This window comes from Anopheles maculipalpis, chromosome 2RL (genome assembly GCF_943734695.1).
Source record: "Anopheles maculipalpis chromosome 2RL, idAnoMacuDA_375_x, whole genome shotgun sequence".
NCBI lineage: Eukaryota > Metazoa > Arthropoda > Insecta > Diptera > Culicidae > Anopheles > Anopheles maculipalpis.
In genome coordinates, this window is record NC_064871.1 from 56392843 (window position 1) to 56407203 (window position 14361).

The 14361-nt window shown below is 36.8% G+C and overlaps 1 protein-coding gene across 1 annotated transcript in view; it reads right to left on the reverse strand.

The window, feature by feature from the left end:
* Positions 1-14361, reverse strand: part of LOC126559182 (calexcitin-1) — a 228915-nt gene that overhangs the window by 135592 nt on the left and 78962 nt on the right. The window lies entirely within an intron of this gene.

The window sequence follows — 14361 nt, forward strand, 5'->3', positions numbered from 1 at the left end:
AGTTCAACAAATAGCCCAAGAAAATTATCAATATTCGTGTGCGTGGTAAATAAATGTTTTTCTAACAACCGATACAGGTCAGTGTTTTTGTACGTCTACCAGTGTTAAGCTGCAAAATTTTCAAATTCCGCAACGTTATGCTGGTGACATTTTGTCTCACTTGGGATTCATTATCCACTGGATAGTTCTTAGAGTTTGCTTATCCTACTGAGTAAAAGGAGATGATGAATCCAAGCGAAGAGAATAATAAATCTTCCATTTAAAGCAGGTTCAAGCTACCCGAAAGAGACCACTTTTTCGGGTTGACATTTACTGCTAAACGGATGGTTCGATTTAACAGCTGAGTGGATTCTCTTTTGACACAAATTTGCCCTTTCATTACTGTCCCCGGTGAATGTTTGGAGGCAAATTCCACAGGAAATCAGAAGCGTCTTAAATACTAGCACATAAGTATGTCTTGAGAAGTAGACCTTTGGTTGGTGTGCCGAAAGGAAGTTTGTGGTTGTTCCTCACAAACGATCACCCACAATAGAGTAAAAGGGTTGACAAATAGATTTTTTGTTGCCGTGTCGAGATGAGTTGTATGGGAGTTCCGGGATTTCATTGTTCCTTTACGAAAGAAAGGTATTTGTGGTCATTGGACACTGGCAAGGGTGATTTTTGATGCATACCAGTTTTCTTATGCACACAGTTGGAGTTTTCGTCGTCGAGGCAAGTAAAGATGGGTTAGCTATTGCTACTTGACATTTAAAATGGGTTGTGCCTTTGTGCGGAAGAAGCCGGTCAAGACTTTCATACAACAAGATAACCTTATCGCGGCTGATTTGTGTGAATATCTCCTTTAAAAACGTTGTCACAACGTTTGTAGCTTTGGAGAGCTGCTAAAGCGACATGCTTATAATGGACTTATATACTTTTATACATTCACTAATCAATCAATTACCATGTTGCGGCATTGGATAACATTCATAGGTGATGCGTCTTGTCGATGAGGAGACTTCTCCAGGCTTTTAAGAATCCCAAGCTGTTTATTAAAAAGGAATTCCTGCGTGTCAAAAGGATTGCGTATTATTAGTGGCGGAATGCCAATATCTAATTGATGTTGTTCCTTACTGTGTGGCGTTCAAGGGTGGTTTTGGTGCTACAGTTGCAGTAGAAGCCATTGTCGTATAGTTGCATAGCGAAAAAAACTAGAACATAGTTGAAAAATCTAAGCAAGAATTGGTGCTAACGTTGGAAACGTTAGCACCGATTTAATTTACAAATGATTTTATTTGCTTTAGTACATTTTAGTACATCCGTAGGAACAGGTGTGTGTGAAGAAGTTTCATCCGTTATGTTCCTCTGTAAATCGGTATAGAATGTTTCTAAGGTATTCCTTGCAAGAAAGTATTCTCTATAGGGAACGGACGACTACGGTCGATACTGCCATCTTCCAAATCTTCCAACGTTATCATCATTCAGGTTACTGGGTTCTTTTCCACAATTTGCGTAAAGGGAAATGAAACAAATCACGCAGGGAAGTTATTTAACTGCAATAATTCAGAAGAGATTAAAGGTATTCGTAACGGTCCTGTAGCGATAAAATAATTAAATCGTTACAAATTTATGGGAAAATTCGTCGACGATGAACTGAGCTAGCAAGCAAGCAAGCAAGCAAAAAAGAAAACGACAAGACACTTCCCTTTTGTCTACGGAGGTTTCTAGAACACTGCAGGTAGCTGGATCCATGAAAAAATGTAATGCGTTTTATGAACTTATAACTTTTTTGTCATCACCTACGCGTGCATAACATTGGAATGCAGACAAAGTACACGAAAAATGAGGACAGAGGTTTGATAGAAAGAAAGGGAAAAAAATGCAAAGTCATTGCCAAAATCTGTGCCCGTGATTCACGAACCAGATGGTTCCGATTGACAGTGAGAGAAAAGCATAAAATACCCTACGCAGGACCCCCGGTTTGGAGGAATATCTGCAAAAATGGGGAAAATGGATTGCACACGCTTAGTGGCATATGAGAAATTGAATATTTAGCAACGTGTATAGAAGAGCGAAAAAAGAGAAATCACGATCGCGACTTAAAATAACATTGAAAAAAGAAGAAATCCATCTCACCACTACAACAACCGCCTCGAATCAGGACGCGCCGTAGAAGATCCGAAAGGAAATATTCTAATTTCAAATCATACCGATGATTAATGACAAGTTTATGCAAATTTACGCATTTGAATTACAAGTATATTTTTATGCTTCGAAACCCCAGGCCGCCAGAATAAAGTTCGTGCACCCGTATCCTGCCTGTTGGCCTGCCTATCCTGGGTATTCATTGTCGCTTTGTTGCGAAGCTAACGGGACAAACGGGGCAGCGTTGGTCGATGATGTTTTGCAGATTTTTTCTTCTCCATTTTTATTCCTTGCCGACTTGCCGTTATGGTCAACATCGTCTAGGATGGTGCGCTGCTGTTTTTTCGCCACCTACGTTAAGCGTCGCCAGAAATGTCCTTAGGGGAAGCGATAGGCTTGGGATTTAAAATAGGATGCCGATGGTAGGTTCTTGCGGCGGTTAAAGAAGCGCCACTCTGTCCATGAAAAGTGGCTGTCTAACTTCTACGATTGAAGGCTGTCGTTTAAATGTAAGATGTCAACAGCTGTAACAAAGCGTTCCATAATAGTCCGTAAAAGAATGATTCTTTAAACAGTAGCAGTTACACGATGCTGGTAATGGAATGAAATGAGATTCCGTTATGTCGAAGCCCTGTGGGCTATGGGAGCATGGGCTGCTGTTTGAAACAGCAGCGGTCTTTCTTGGCGTGGAAAGAATGTTCCGGTTTGTGGGCAATTTTCATGTGTAAATCCGATGGCAACCAGATTTCAATATATCACACAGCCATTATGAGCTTAGCCACCGACACACTTTGGTTACACATCAAATTCATTCACACACACACATACACACACAAGCCACACATGTTAACAGGCCGCTAAGGGCTGTTGCGGCCTCATAACAGGCAACAGGATCTTTGGTGTTTCATATGAGTTGTCACGGTGGTTTGACGAATCCCGCAAACCTTAATCTTATGTCATCAAGAACAGAAAGGGTACGCATGCAGTTGAGTGAGGATGACTGAAGGATTCCGATGTGTATGATTTATGAACTTATAGACCTTCGTCGTAGGATGTAAAATAGTTTTTCAACATTTGTTCGTTTTAGCTTTTCATAGAGACTCAACGTATGTGTATGCGTTACTAGTGGATTTTGGTAACAATTAAAAACAACATTTTCCATGATTTTTCGAAGTTTGTGATATGCGATGAGTGTTCAAAGGGGAATGCTGGAGTAGATGAAACTGCCCTGTGTTTATGTACCTTGATATTTCAGCAAATCTTGCTGGATAAGGATGAAAATTCATCCAGTGGAGATTATTCTTGCATCGGTTTTCGCGAGATTGATATACTTTTCGATTAAAGCTACACAATGTTATGTATTCTGTTGCGTTGTAAAAAATCATGTTTACACTAAAATTAGAACAGAAATGGAGCCACGCTGATCTTTTGCACAGCAGAGCTGGGTATCCCTTTTGGATCGTCCTACCGTACGCAAGACTGACTATCCAGTTCGAATCAGGCGGCAGAAGAACTAGGCATCGAAGCTGTATCTACTAGGATTAGCTCACGTCTGTTATGAACTGTCTAAATAAATCTAATGTAAAGCATTATGAGTGCTTATTGAGTAGATTGTCGTAATATTTGAATTGTTTCATTGATGCAACGCAGACACGCCACCCAAGCAGGACACATTTTTTCTCAAAAATGGTAAAAAATGTGTTTGTGGAAATGAAAAGCTATCAAATAACCATAATCTTTAAAAAAAAATAGCAAACTTAAGAATTCCTGTTTTGTTCATATGAACCTTTTACATGCTTGGAATCAATAAATGTAGTTGAGCCCTAAAAGAGCATTTTCAATCATCAGTTAGTTCATTTGTTATGAAGCAAGTTAAAGCAGCAAATGATGACTTACAATCATTGTTTCTTTCGTTAACCAGAATATCAATAATTATTTTTATCACTATATCTGTCTTCATGGCATGTGTCGCATCAATCTACTTTGCCTCTTTTAGGGACAAAAGGCTAAGTAAAAACTATATTTCACCTTAAGTCAGACCTGCGTAAAGTGGGATAGTCAAGTCCAAGGAGGAAAAGCCTAGTGAAATTTGTACTAAATCAACACATGCACTGTTGACCATACGAAAAACAGCTGGAGTTAAATGGTCTTTGAATTAAATAACAAATAAAACAAACCAAAATTTTCATAAAACTCTTTTACGTTTAGGCTACACAACGATATTCTCAATCTAATAATAATCCTATAGACTATGGTAAAATGAAGGAGCCTGAGATACGATGTTTGAAGAAAGGTATTTGGTTCATTCCTTAGTTGTCTTCAATAAAAAAGAGTTGGGTGAATAATAAATTGATTCTGATATTGATTGCCAAGCATTAATTCAGTAAGAGACCAGCATAGCTTTACAAACTCAGTCTCTTTAAAAAAATTAAAAAAAGGATGAATTCAAATGCGTTTAGCATTTTAGCATCAAAATACACATATAAAAGAAGCTGACATTGGAGTCATCGGTTAATTTGGAATTGAAATTAATCCGCAAGAGTGCATTCCAATCATTCAAGTTCTTGCAGGGTTTTACTCATGCCGCTACTTGCAGTTCGCAATACTGTCACTAAATACACTAAATTTCGCAATTCACTACAACAAACACATACCATATGCCAGTACAGCCACTGCGGAGTAATCAAAACTAAATAAAAACATGAGGTTACATTTTTTGCTTTGAAGATGGACTTTTCACCCATCTTAAGTATAGTAAACAGGTGAAGTGACGAGTAATAAATGCTATTAGCAGGTCAATCCTTTAGCTTAGCAACAAAAAAAAAACATAGCTCGAATACAACATTTATCAAAGATAATATTCGTTTGTTATAATATATCTTAATAGATGCGTTATTAGAATGTGACGAACAAATAACTTGAACGATAAAAAAAAACGATGGAAAGTAAATCAACATAGCGATAGATAAAGACATACGATAAAGCGCCTTTTATCAGAATGGCCAAGCAACGCCTATGATGCTTGTATGACAAATGCATCAATTAATAAATATATAAGAACATTATGTTAGAATAAATTTTCAAACTAATTCTTTTGCTAGTTCCATCATCAATTCATCAAATATTCTATTTTCGCATTCAAAACATGTAATTTTAATTACCTAAGTTATGTTGGACAAGCCTTGTATTTTTACCGCAAGGTGGCGCTCTTACGAATGAAAGCTCCCTCTTCTGTTTAAGGCTTTCGTTCCTTCGAACCAGGGATCGTAAATCGAGTGTAATGGTTGCTTATATAGAACAATGTCCAACGTATTTGGAAGCCAAAAATATTAACGAATATTCCGAATGAAAGTAATGGTGCAAATATTATCAAAAGGTTGCAAAAAAATAATTTTTTTTTTTTGGAAAATTGAACTGATTTAAGATTGAAATATTGACACAAAAGTCCGAAAAGCGCAAGAGTATGCGGGACTACTGATTCGGGTTTGAAAATACAAAAATTACAGGTAACGGTTACATATGCTGTGCCGTCTAACTTAAAGAGGGAAGGTCAATTTTTATGACTGTAGCAATAAGCAACTGTAAGAAGCAATATTATGCTGCAAAGCATAAGCTATTGGTTTCTTTTCTTTCTTCTTTCAAAATCGGTTCGGCTGTTGACCATGGTGGAAGAATAATAAAAAGAGATTTATGCTTGAATTATTTAGAAACACTGTAGGATACAGACATATATTCTATACATGCACATAAAAACATTAACATCTGAATGTGTAGAAAAAGGATATAAAGCACAGGCTATCGTGTCTAAATGATATCAAAGTAATCAGATATCGGAGTTTTAACTGTTGTCAAACTTTCACTTTCGGGCTGTTTGTGCCGTTTGAAAATGTGGCGGATTTTTCTCTACTTCATTCACGATATCTTACAAACATTGGCAAAATCATATGTTGTGGATCACATACCACATACATACACATAGAGAGCTGCAGAACCAGCATCATTAGACCGATGCATCCGTAGAATGGTATAGGTTGATCTGTTGGTTCCGATGGAGTGAAGAAGGATACGACGAAAGGCAGTTTTTGCGAGTGTTTGCTTCGGTGTATGCAATCAATCATTTTGGTTTCTTTTTGTTGGTTTGCCTGCACTACGTTTGACCCTAAGGTAAGTCAGATGGAGTTAGTATTGAATGCTGAGCGGAACAAGATGCATCATCACGTGTGCTTGTGCGTGCTGAAGAATTTCGATACATTGATTTGCGATAGATTCGGAAGTTGATTATTGCATTGTTTTGTGGGTGAAATAGCAGAACAACAAACGTGTGTTGGAGTGAAAAAAAATTGTCAATTGTTCGAAACATTAAGAGTATTGTGTTCATCGTGTTTTATTTGTCGTATGCAGCAATGAACGGCCAATCAATAGTTGAACAGTATCAAATGTGCATTATGAACTCATGCTTTGACTTTATTTATGAATAGTTTTATCTGAAAAGAATGACTTAAGAATTCGTTGAAGTAAGCCAATTGGAAATAATTTTTGTGTTACATTAAACGGTAAAGGGAACCTGCAAACAATGTTTTGTTCAGTTTATAAAGATAAAATGAAACATTTAGCCGAAAACTTTGCCACTCTTCATAAAATTGATCGTATTGAGGAATTTGCAGTCAATGAATCGCACGGATTTCGGAAATCCTTTGTCTGCCTTAAGTATTGGATGAAGCAATGAGTGAAGAAGCATGCGCTTTAGTCGACGAATTTCCTTCCGCTCTAAAATATGTAGGCGCAAGAGAAATCTACGACCAAGAGAGCTGTGTCGATGCCATGGAAACCATGCGAATATAGATCGTTCGGGGAGTTGGAATAAGGTTGTCAGTAAGTGTTTTGTCACTGTAGCGCGTCTTGTGGAAGATGACCGTGGTTCGCAGTGGGGGTAAGCTGAAGACAGAAGCTATTAGAACTGGGGAAGAATCGGAGGCTGTGAAAGTTCCGGCGCGTGCGTATACTGTCGTTACACTCTCCAGCATCAGCGATACGAACGAACGGAAGAAAGCTCGTTAGCAGGGTAGCGTTGAAGCGCTAGAACAGCGGGAAAGACATGTGTAGATAAGAATGAGAAGACAAGTATTTGCCAGAATGTTTGACTGGGGGAACGGCGTGATACGGCATCAGAGTGACGATTGTATCATTCATTTTGTGTGTGATATACTTTCAACACCTTCACCGATACGGTTTCCGCCAGATTTTGGTTTTCCTCGGCACAATCCGATGTGTTGATAGTTCCATTTACAGATATATTTCCATTACAAAAGAATAGGTATGTTACCCTGTTAAAATAGTTTTTTATTTCAACAATATGTGTGTTTGTTTTGTGATTTAGCGATGCTGTTGGCACAGCAGCTTAAGCATAAGTGTTTGGTAAATGTTTTAAAAGCAATTCTAATAGTAATTGTATGTGGTGTGTTGATTAAACTTTCAAAATTAACCTAGATTGCTAATTTCATCCCAGTCCGTGTGCCTTTAAATAGCAATACTTTTCTTTACACCAGAGTTCTCAAGCGCAAGATGGATAGAACAACAGTAAATTCCATCCCTTCTTGACAAAACGGAAAGCAGCGAAAAATAACGTCTAGCTGCGGCGTGAAGAATTTTATCGCTCCTGAAAAGAGGATGTGCATCCACATAGAATTCGTTTATATATTAAAAGTTGGTATGCGCGCGTGTTGAGATGTGTGCGTAAGCACTTAGGGTACGGTGTGGAAGTGTGCGGCGGTCGTTGTTGGATGAGATGAAAATTTTACACACCGAGCGGAATTATAATGAAAAGCGAACCGCACCCCAAATTATTGGGAGGGAAATACGTTCGTCCTGTCGCGCGCACGAGATTTGAAGTGATCGGTAGTGCCGAAACCGGCGGGGTGAATAAATGGTTGCATGTGTTGGTTTAGCGCAAATCTGTGTAAATGTGTGCGAGGGTTCGAGGATACGAATTGCGTACTTCTCTTTACGTTTAGATTGCTGCTGGTCGCTTTTGTGCGGAGTTTCGTTTTATACAGCATCAAACTCAACATCATGGCGGCGTCCTCGTGCAAAAGCGTGTTCTGTGTCTAGAAATACGGTGGAAATGTTTTGTGCAAACTTTTTTAACTCCTGTAGAAAGGAATTATTCATAGCATTTATTCATAGAACTATTCGTTACAAATGGCGTGTAAGAAGTGTGATTTTGGAGGGACGATATTCCTGAAATAGATTCATCTTAAGGAGGGGTTTTCACGAGACATTGGACGTGTTTATCACGGCTAAAGAAAAAAAAGGCTTCTTTCATTACTTATTAATGTACTACGGCGTGAATCGAATCGTAAGGATGAATGAAACGTATTCGGAAAGCAGTTGCTGACCTCATTGAGTTAAGTGACGGAGACACAGACGCTCGAAAACGGTCCAAAGTTACAGATTGTTGGTGTGGGAACCGAAAAAAAAAAATCCTGCCACAAAGGGAATGTAACGCGCTGACGCCAACAGGGAGTGAGGGATTCATTGAATGTATGGATTTGATTCAAATACTGGTGATAAGTGTGTATCAATTGACCACACCAGTAGACGGAAGATTCGGAGATGAAAGTAATTAGGTTATTTAGTACTGTTAAAATATAAGATACAATACAAATCATTCCAAACGAGAATAACTTCTAACTAAGCGCTCCTCCGTGACCTACCCTGTAGTTCCGGGCTTTTGTGGGTTGAAATACTATACAACTATAGATTCATATACACTTATCAGAAGCTCGTTTCTATAGAGGTATCTCACGGAGTGAACAATCTTCAGATTTACAAAGTATAAGGTAAGTATATTATTGAATATATTACCTGCAAAAGAGTTTCTATCCTGACTGAACCTACAGGACGGATAAAGTTGTTTAAAAATATAACATTACATGTTATTACTTGATAACAATACTCTAGGTCAAGAAAATGATCTTATAAATGTAACCATTGTTAGTATAAAAATAATTACAAATACAATTTTAGTTTCCTTTTAGATCACAGAATAATCAACAGCTAAGCCATGTTTGTCCCATATTAGCTGGTAGACAACCATTGATAAGGCGCATTTCGTCCATCCTCGGTGCCAAATAGCAATTCACCTCCAAGTTGAATGGGACCGAGCATTCAAGGCGATAAGAGTTTAATCTGCGGATAATATTAAACAAACAGCTTAACAACAAAACCAACCCACAAAAGTGGCCAACATTGTACTTAAAATGTAACAAAATCGAAACTAATTTCGTAAAATTAATAAAATTAAAAATAAAACAAGTTTTTATATGTGATATGTAACAGAATACAATAGTTTAATTATGTATGTTCTCCCTGAATGCTTTCCAGCAGTTGTGATCATATTACGCTTGACACCACATTAAGATAAAGAGGGTATTAAACATTTCTGTAAGATGACTTATTATACATATGTTGTTGATATGTTCTAACGAAAAGAGAGTTAAGAAATATGTAGCATTCGCTGCGATATGATGTACGCATTTGTAGCTATTTTACTCATGCTATTCGTTAACACGTCTTTTTCTTTAATCTTTACGTTTTACATAGTTATTGATAGTTGACTAGCTTACATTCAAACATTGTTATATTATTCTCTGTAGTAGCAATACGGTCAGGCCGTCCGTCTCGAAGCAAAACAAATATATTCTCTGCAAAAACAATGAATATTAATAGAGAGTTAGTTAGTTACAAACTTCTAACTATGTTGTATGAAACTTAGTTTTTGGAAAGCTACACGATTGTTATGATGTAGTTTAAAGGGATCATAAGAGCACCACCAGAGCAGGCACATGTCAGTGAGATAGAACTTTAAGAAGGAAGGAGTTACTTCCTGTTGAAATACTGTGATTTTGTACAAGATGTCATTGATTGATCAAAAATACGTTTGATGTACAATTATTCCAAACAACAGGTATATGAACATTACAATATGGTGGAAAGTCAAACATAATCAAACATAAACAAATAAGGTGTATCTTGAGTTAAGTATGTAAGATTTATCCACGACCATTTATTTGTGTTACGACCATTTACACTCGTTTCTAAATCAAAATCTTTGTAGCACACTCATATTTTAAGACCTAATGGGTCTCATAATTTTTAATATCATACAACTTTTAAAATGTGGCAAGACAAAAGTAAGTAATGGTGTTTAGAAGAAATGATCTAACCTTTTTTGTCGATAGTCTTCGATGAATAACAAATATCTGACCAAAATTTATGGCCTTAATGAACATGTTTACTGCTTGGTCTTTGAAGATTCTTGCATGATTGCTGGATAGGAAGAATGCGTCGTTCGATGTTAAAAACAGGTAGTTGAAATCTCTTTCTTAGCGCCAAGAACGCGTGCATTTATTTAAATAATTTGTCAAAAGAAGATGAAGCGCTAATCGATACAATAGATCATATGTAACATGTCGATGCAAAGTAGGTTAAGTAGTAGTGGATAAGAATGGAAGCATTTGTATTAGATTAAGCTTATGTTAGTGTATTAAGTGCGTAAGCGTATTTGTTAGTAAGTGTTATTGTTTTCAGATAAGATAGTCGCATTCGAACCAGCAAGCGGGATATTCGGCTCCATAACCATATATCGTGTTAAAACCAACGTAATGCTTTGTAAATTTGATTACATTTGGGCAGCGTAGTATAGAGAAGGATTCTTGTTGGTGGATGTTGAGACTTTTCAACTTACGACAATCTAAAGTACATTGTATGACTAGGGCTTGCGATCCTATACTATTGTACATTCTTGTTTAAAGTAGGTGTGATACGTCACTGTTTTAGTACAACACGAAGCTAAAATACGTATTATTTTGTATTAACACGTGTATGTATTCTACTTGCGATCGGGTAGAGTTTTCCTTTACAAAGCCTTACTTGATCTAAGTTACCTTAAATCCTATGCCACTGTTTATACTTAAATTTTCCTATTGAATCCTATCCTAATTTATTGACGTCCTATATATCCTTAATTAATTTGGGTGACCCGGAGGTATAGGCGGCCTCAGCGCTGGTTTTTAAACGGCAGGACCGGGTTTCAAATCATATCCCATCCGCGTGACCTATAGGTCGTTAATCCAATAAAAAGAAGAAGAAGAGTGACACGGCCTACTTCTAAAGTCTTTCCGATATTCAGTTTGGCTCCCGAACACAAACCGAATTGCTCAATGGGCTTTTTGATGCGCTCTTTGATTTTCGGTGATTTCGGTCACCACTGAGATATCGTCAGCATTAGCATTGGTTACAAAATCATCTTGGTTACATTTATTCAGGAAGGCCTTCATTACATTACACAGAAAGAAGAATAGTTTCAAAGGCGTTGAAAAATAAAGTTCGGCCGGTTGGTTGGACGGTGTACCAGCCGAATGAAATTAACAGCAAACATTGAATCTGTTTCATTAATTTCGTGCTCAAAATTGAGGAGCAGATGACATCCAGTTTTGTAGAAGAACAACAAAGAGGAAGAAACATACATGCACCAACCGGTGCAGTGATGATTCCAAAATATGATAAAGCCTTACTGGAGTTCCGGACTGGCTACATTCATGTGCGGTCCAAATATAATCGAATGCATTAACAAACTAGAGGCTACACTTAGCGTTGGATTCTCTTAGGCTATGAGACTTAGGCTTTGAGACTATGAGGAAAATCGACATCATTTGCATTATACCTCCTTAGAGGCATTATAAAATATGATACGCTTCCAACCGAATTTTGACGATGAGTTTTTCATGTATGTAGTAATTTATGTGTAAGTCATGATTTGTAAACTTTTAGGTGTATTTTGATAATAATAATTAATCAATAAATATTATATTTATTTATAATACATTTATAAAACATATTACAAACAGATAGTGATGGTAGAAATAGTAATTAAGCGCCTTCTTCCGCAAAATAAAAATGACGTGCTCATTGGATGGCAAAGTGTTATGTCTTCCGGGGTCCTCAAAAGACACCGTCTCCAAAATATCGTGTAACAAGAGGTTTGGTGTTACAAGAATGTGTGTTATATCTTTCTTGACAAAGGTAAAATTGAGTAGCGTTGAATCAAAACTCTTTTCATTTCATGCAAAACGTTGCGTATATTGGATTATGCTAGTTTTTTATAAATTACATGTTCATTAACAAAAAGTTTAACAAAACATAATAATATCTTGATTTAGAATAACTTTCTAGCAACATTTTGAAGAGATTATAAATAGTCTTGATAAAGTATTCGATCCCTGACTTCCTTGACTCCCTGACTCAACTTAAAATGGTTTGTTAACACCACTTCGCTAAGAGGGAAAAGGATACAAAAAAGCAAGAAAAATCAAGTAACGTCGTAACTGCACGGTAACATTTGCTTTTATCTTACATGTTGGAAGAATTCGGGAAACGATTTCGGCGAAATGATGAGATTTGCGCCTGAGGCTATGCAATTCAACGTCAAAATCGATAGCCTTTTGTCGCTTCGGATTCCACCTGTGTTGTTTCGTTGAATGTTCGTTAAATATGATTTCGTTGGACTAGGGCGAATTTAACGTTTGAATTCGTTTCAACGAATGTGGAAAATGCCGTTGAATTTTCGCCATATTTGACGATTCTTTCGTTCATGAAAATGGCATTTGAAATAATCGTTGTGGGAATGCAACGTGGGAAATAAAATAACGATGCTTTATGTAAATTCATTTTTTTAGTGTTAGTTAACTGTACTGCTTGATTTTGTGTTTTTAATGGTTTTTTAATCTTATCTAAAAATGATTATTTTGCAATAGAATTATACCAAAGTTTGAGAAGAATTGAATTGTTTTGTTTTTTATGTATTTATGAGTATGGCATTTGAATGCAATCACGTAGTTGATTTTTAAGTAAAGAGGACGTATAATGTTCTTTTAGCAAACATTATTGATCCTTCTTTACCAAAAAAAAACTAAATTGGTTTGTTAAGAAAACTACAAATAAATAAAGAATAGTTAGTATTGATTATTCTGTAATTTCGTTTAAGCCCAAAAATGCTAAACAGCGAAAGTTTTGAACCCGGGGGGATGTGGAGGTGGTCTACAAATTACGGTAATTCGGCGGGATTATTTGACCTCTTCCCCTTTCTATCGTAACATAACGTAATGCTGGAAGGGAGAGGATACTCCACTCCTCCCCCTTCTCTCTCTAAAATTTACTTTAAATTTTTTTATAAATTTGGTTAAAATGTCAAGTTGATTTAGCTTTTTATCCTAAACATTGCAGATGTGTTTGGTCCAGTGGTAGAAGCGACAGCAGCATCGGTCTTAACACTGAAGGAAGTTGTAAATTTTTGAGTCTAACAAAGCGATGTAATATCAAAAACGATCAGACATTGGACAGAGGGTCATTAAAATGATGATTATAAAATATTGATTCGTTACGTAATCCATGGACGCCCCCATATGTCTGGATGCATGATGCAAGTTAGACCACGGTTAAGATAAGTTGTTGTCTCTCAGTAGAAACGCAAATAATTGACAAATAGTTGTACTTGTAAATTGTAATTCTAAATAAAATAGATAAATAATTATTGGACTTGTTTTCTCCCATCTCGAGAAACGTATCACATTTCAAAGGACATAATTACGAAAGGGCGACCCGTTGTTAAGGCGACAACGGCGCCAGTCTTCATACAGCTGGACTGGGGTTTTAATCCCATCCGGACCGTTCCACCGTAGTGAGGACTGACTAAGTAAGCCAAGATGAAAAAGGAAACGAATTGGTGATTAGCTAATATTGTTTTTAAAACTAACCAAGAAGTTTTGCAGAAAGTATTATCAAATACTCTTCAAGTAGCCAAAATATACGAGAACTCTGTACGTACAGTCTATAAATATTGTATTGCCTGTTACTTTAGTTTTGTATGTGCAATAAGGTTTGTTTTTCAGTTTTTGTTCAAACACATGTATCCTATACAAGCTCGCAATATCACATTCCGTTCAGCTGCTATGCACCAGTTTGTATCAACGGAAATGCTGTCTTTGGCAGACGTGAGTAGTTTTTTTTTCTGTAACGTTCTTACTTATGTCCACTTCCTGTTTTATTTCTTTTATACATCGTCTACTCCATTTTGTTCTTGGCATCGTTGCCCGATATGAAAGGATACGTTTTTTCTTTCTTTTTGCATCGTGGGTCTATATTTTGTTGTTATTATATCGAGTTTTCTCCGCTTCAGCT